Source organism: Condylura cristata, unplaced genomic scaffold (genome assembly GCF_000260355.1).
Source record: "Condylura cristata isolate star-nosed mole 26May11 unplaced genomic scaffold, ConCri1.0 scaffold00043, whole genome shotgun sequence".
Lineage (NCBI taxonomy): Eukaryota > Metazoa > Chordata > Mammalia > Eulipotyphla > Talpidae > Condylura > Condylura cristata.
The window spans coordinates 3,001,335-3,007,728 of record NW_004567144.1 but is presented as its reverse complement, the minus strand read 5'-3'; positions in this window follow the sequence as shown (position 1 = coordinate 3,007,728).

Here is a 6,394-nt window from a genome sequence, read left to right as displayed (position 1 = left end):
CCATATAAATTAACATATTGTCTGCAAATAAGGATAGTTTTACTTCTTTCCCTATTTGGATTCCTTGAATGCCTTTTTCCTGTCTTATTGCTCTGGCTAGAACTTCCAGTGTTATGTTGAAGAGCAGTGGCGATAGTGGACACCCTACTGACAAGAATATTTAAAGAAGCTAAAAGAAGATAGAGACCACTCTCTTATATGAGCATAATAAAATGTAATGGTGGAAAATCAATTGCCAATAGCAATCAAATACCTCAAAATACAAGGCCTCCCTGGTGGTGCAAGGGATTAAAGTGCAGAAGTATGAAGCTTTGAAGCTATCTGCAGCCAAGCAGCATGAGTTCAATCCTTGGCCACGGTGCTACCCATGTGGAGCAGCAGACCACTCCTGTCTCACCTGCTGCTGCCCTCAGCAATGTATTTCAGTGGCTCCACCATTTCTGCTCCCCAGACTGTCTCTGGTGAATCCTCTCACCACACCCCTCCACACCTCTGGACTATACCCTAGTTTTTGCATGCGTAAATAAATAAATCTTGAATAAAAGGAATACCTCGGAATACAAATTTACAAAACTTTAAGGTTCATATGAAGAAAAGCATAAAATTCTATGAGGAAAATGTAAAAAAAGACCTTGGTAAATGCCTTTGTCATAGATAGGAATGCTCAAAACTTTAACATCTTCCAGTTCTTTCATAATTAACCTGTAAATTAAATGCATTGCCGAAGAAAATTCAAGGTTTCATAGGTTGTTTTAGTTTTTGAAACTTTACAAAGTTATTCTAAAGTTTATCTGGGGATATTAAGGAATAGCAAAAAAAAAAAAATCTGAAAAATAAAACTAAATAGAGAATTTGCTCTACCAGATATTAAAATTTATTTCAAAGTTACAGTGCTTGAAACATTGTAGCACCATTCCAGGATACATCAGTAGAATACAAATTGAAAACCCAGAAATAAACCAATACACAATTAACTTGCTTTAGAAGTCATTAAGAAACAGGGGCACTCAGTCAGGATGATAGGATAGGAGGATTGATGGATGGATGCCGGATTGGCCGCCTGCCCACCCAAGCTTTCAATAAGACAGCCAGCCAAAAGGCCAAAAACTAAAACCAAGGGCTATAGAAATACAATGCCCATGTGTAGCAGCCTATCGCCTATCAAAGGACAGTGTCCATTAATAAGACAGGATTCTCACCTGCACACAACTGCAAGATACTTCAGGCTCCATGAACAATCACCACAGGATTTATTTTACAAACACAGGAAATAAAGAGCTTACTGTACCTACAAGTGGCTGGCTATCTCACCCAGAGAGTGCCTACCAGAAGGAGAGTAATAGTCACCTGTTACCAGGAGTGCTGGACAGTAATGGCCAGTAATGGACTATCGGTCCTCCAGAAGTGGTATCAGAGACACCAAGTATTAACAGCCCTTTGTGGGTTGTTGGATTATACCAACAAAAAACAGCTTTTGGAGACACTAGACCAAGAGCATTTGGTACTCATTGAAGGTGACATCAAAGACAGGACCAGAAGTCCAATGACTGACAGAAAGTTCTTTGGCTTCTCATTCCTTCTCAGAGATTGGCAGCTGAATGGAATGTTTCTTTTCTTTTCTTTTCTTTTCTTTTTTTTTTTTTTGAGGGGGGTTTGGCTTCTGTCCTTCTTTCTTCAGAGTCTGGAAAATTCTCTTCAATGCCCACTGGCCCTCATTTACATCCTCTCAGAATACCCCACCTGCAAGTCCTATCAGACTGTTTTTCAATCCTGTGGCTGATTGGACCAATTACCTCAAACATCACAACTGATTTGTCCATTATGATCCAGGAAGTATGCAAGAAAGGACAGTTTCTGGGCTCTGAGAAGCCACAGCCAGAACTGGCTTGTGGTGGAGAAGAAGTTTGGGAGACCACCTCTGCTGCTGCCAGCTTCCACCACTAAGGTGGCTGCCACTGCTGAGGTAACTTGGTTTCCTATCAATTGAAATTTATTGGGGAAAAGCAATATTTAATAAAGCACCATTAGGATAACCAATTATTTAGAAAATAAATAGGGCTGGATTTTAAAATGGAATCATTCATTCATTCATTTACACACAAGAACTGGAGTACAGGCCAGAGGTGTGGGTGGCATGAGGGAGAGGTGAGAGGATTCCCCTTAGACAGAATGGGGAGAGAACAGGCAGATCGACTGAAATACACTGTTGAGGGAAGCAGTGGACAGGTCAGCAGGAGAGGTCTGCCAAGCCATGTGGGTGATCCCCCTGGCTGTGATGGAACTTGTACTGCTGTGGCTGTGGATAGCTTCATAGTGCTGTGCTTTAACCTGTAGCACCAGCAGGGAGGACCTAGGGCAGAATTTTTCCTAACTCTTTATACCATAAATTTTTTGGTATAACAATATAAGATGTGAAAAATAATGAAACCACAAAAATAGTAGAAGGAAAAATGAATAAGCATTTTTATAGTCTCAGTGTAGAACGGACATTTTCAAGCATAATATGAAATCTGCAAACCATAAAAGATTGACAGAATTGGCTACATAAAAATGAAAACTTTTGGGCCCTCCCTGGTGGTGCAGAGGGTTAAAGCACATCACAAAGAAGCTTAAGCCACTTCCGCATGAGTTCAATCACCTCCTGCCCTGAAGGAGATCCGCATGGCGAGGCAGACCTCTCTTGACCTGCCCGCTGCTCCCCTCAGCAGTGTGCTTCGTCCAGCTGCCTGTTCTGCTCCCCACTCTGTCTCTGGTGAATCCTCTCACCCTTTGCATCTCTGGCCTGTACCCCAGTTCTGTACGAATAAATAAATCTTTAAAGAAAAATTAAAACTTTCTGTACATCAAAAAATCCCATAAACAAGATTGAAAGACAAATGACATATTAGAAAGGGCACATGTGAAAGAGGGATAATTTCCTTGATTTAACATCTGTTGATGAAAAAATAAATAGTCCAGTAGCAAATGGGCAAAGGACAGGAAAAGGATATATCATAAAATAAAAGTATACATAGACAATAAACCTACGATGTTCAACATCACCTTTAACCAAAAAAATTCAGACCAGAGTGACAACAAGATGCACATTGTCACCTTTTGGCTAATACAATATTTTAAAATAAACTTTAAAGGTAGCTTTAATTGACAGAAAAATTGAGAAGATGTTACAAATATTTCCCAAATATGTGAGACAGTGCCTTCAGAAGTTTCTCTGAGTGCTCAATTACAATAGCAACAGAAACTAAAACAAAAACATGTAAACTAATAGGACTACATTAAATTTTTAAAAAATCTGCATGCAAATGAAACTATTATTAAAATAAATTGACATCATATCATAAAGGAGAAAATATTTGCAGATCATACATATGACAAGGGCAAATATCTGAAATCTACAAGTAACTCATGCAAACCAAAAAATAAAATAATTGTTAAAATGTAGAAAAACTAAATATAGATAATTATCCAAAGAAGACATAAATGACCAACAAGCACATTTAAAAAATTGCACGTATCTCTCACTATCACAAAAATAGAATACGACCTTATACCTGGGAGAACAGCTTATATCAAAATTTTGGAAACAAGTGCTAGTGAGGGTGTGGAGGGAAAAAATATCCCTCATACACCATTGGGAGTAATATAAACTAGTTCAGTCTCTGTGGAAAACGGTATGAAGGTTTCTCAAAGCATTAAAAAAAATACCATTTGATCAGCAACTACATTTCTAGGTAAATTCCCAAAGAATACAGAATCATTAATTTGAAGGTTTATATGTAGTCCCATGACATTGCAGCACTATTTACAACAGGCTAGGTATAGGAACAATCCAAGCACCCAACAACAGATGAATAGATAAAGAAAATATAGTTTTATCAAAAGAAATAGAAGAAAATATAAAGAAATGGATAGATAGTCCCTGATCATGGATTGGAAGAAACATTGTCAAAGTGGTCATCCTACCAAAGCAATATATAGATTTAATGTAATATGAATAAAAATATTAATGTCATTCTTCAAAGAACTTGGGCAAACTCTAACAAAATTCGTACAGAATCACTAAAGACTCAGAAAACCCTAAGCAATCCTGGCAAAACAGATACACACACAAACACACAAGAAAAACAAAGTGATAATAATTAAAACAGCCTAGCAAATAATAAAAGTCAAAGCAGAAATAAATGAAATGGGGTCCTCCCTGGTGGCACAATGGGTTAAAGAACAGCATTATGAAGCTCTCTGAAACCACTGCAGAATGAGTTCAATCCCCAGCCAGGGAGCTGACACACGTAGCATAGCAGACTTCTCTTGGCCCACCTGCTGTTCCCCTCAGCAGTATATTTTAGTACATTTGTCTGTTCTGCTCCCCAATCTGTCTCTGGTGAATCTTATCACCCACCACATCTCTGTCCTGTACCCCATTTCTGTAAGCATAAATAGATAAATCTTTTTTTAAAAAAAGAAAAAATGAAATGGAAGTTAGGAAAACAATCCAAAAATCAAAGTTGAGCAGCCAGTCTCAAGAGAGCTGAGGCTGGCCTGCAAGACTGTTGCAGTTCTGTGACCCCCCCCCAGCATACCTTCTGGAACTGAGTATAGGTACTGAGGGATCAACAAACAAAGGCTGACCCCCCACCCACAGCACCTCTTCTGAAACTGAATAAAGACAGAAAGAGGGCCCCACAAACAAAGGTGGGCAGCCAGTCCCAGGGAATTACCTGCTGGCTCACAGGAATGTTGGAGGCCAGCGAACCACAAACACCACTCCTGGAAACAAGTAAAGGCAGAGAGAGGCCCCAGCAAACAGATATGAGCAGCAACATCCAATACAGGGCACTTTAGTCAGCTGCCTGTGACTCATGTGCACCCGTGCACACTATCTGGAACAGAAAGTAAAGCCAAGAAAGCACAGGGATGGCCAGCCCTATTAGAGAGCACAGCCACTTGGAAGAGTGCCAGTGTTTGGGTCTGCGTGAACCCCTACCTCATGCACAGGCCACATACAGCATTGTAGGTTAAGACAAACATGTATGTTTAGAAAGCCCAGAAATAAAGCCACACATTTATGGAAGACTAATCTTTGACAATGGAGCAAAGACTATGCAATGGAACAAGGACAGTTTGTTCAATAAATGGTGCTGAGAGAACTGGGCTATCACACACAATAAAATGAAACTAGACTAAAACCAACTCAAAATGGATAAAATAACTGAACACAAGACATGAACCATAAATTAAATAGAAGAGAATATAGGTAAAACACTACATGACATACATCTCAGTCACAACTTAAAAGTCTCATCTCCCAAAGGAAAGAAAATAAAGGAAAAGGTAAACAGTTGGGATTACATCAAACTGAAAATCTTCTGTACAGCAAAAGAGAGTTTAGCCAAAACAAGAAGACATCCTATTGATTGATTGGGAGAAACTTTTTGCACTTCATACAACTGATAAGGGAACTGATAAGGGAATGATCCCAAAGATCCACAAAAAACTGACAGAACTCAACAGAAACAATCCAGTCAAAAGGTGGACAGAAGAACTAAAAAAGACACTTCTCCAAAGAGGAAATGCAAATGGCCAACAGATGTATGAAAAAAAAATTTCAATATCTCTTATAATCAGGGAGCTGCAAATCAAAACCACAATGAGATGCCACCTTACACAAGTGAGAATGGTATATATTTAAAAACAAACAAACAAACAACTAGCAACAATAGTTGGCAAGCATGTAGAGAAAAAGGAACTCTCATACGTTGCTGTTTTGCTGCTAGGAATGGAAACTGGTCTAACCACTATGGAAAGCTCTGTGGAGGTTTCTCTGACTACCAGAAATTTCACTCTTAGGATTCTATCTAAAGAACACAAAAACATTCATTCAAAAGGATACTTGCACCTATGTCTATTGTAGAAGTATTTACTATTGGTAAGATATGGAAACAACCCAAATGCCCCAAAAAAGATGACTGGATGTAAAAGACATATCCATAGTGGAATACTATTCAGCAATCAAATAAAAGAACTCATTCCATTCACAACAGTATGGATAGAGTTGGAATGGACAGTGCTCAGGTAAACAAACCTGAAGGAAAAAGAAAAATATCAAATGGCTTCATTTATAGGAGGTATATAGGGGAAACATATAATGGATAAGGTAATAAACAACAACAACAACAACAATAATACATTAAAAAACAAATTTAACAGGCAATTATAAATCGGAGACATTCTTCAGGGGAGGGGGAGAGAGAGGGATCAATAGAGGAGAGGGAAGAGCACAAGGGGCTATGGTGATGGTGCGCAGGTGAAGTGGTGGTGGGAATTTTACAGGGACTACACCCTCAAGGAGAAAGCAAATATTGTACAAAAATGAACAATGATGCAAATATATATA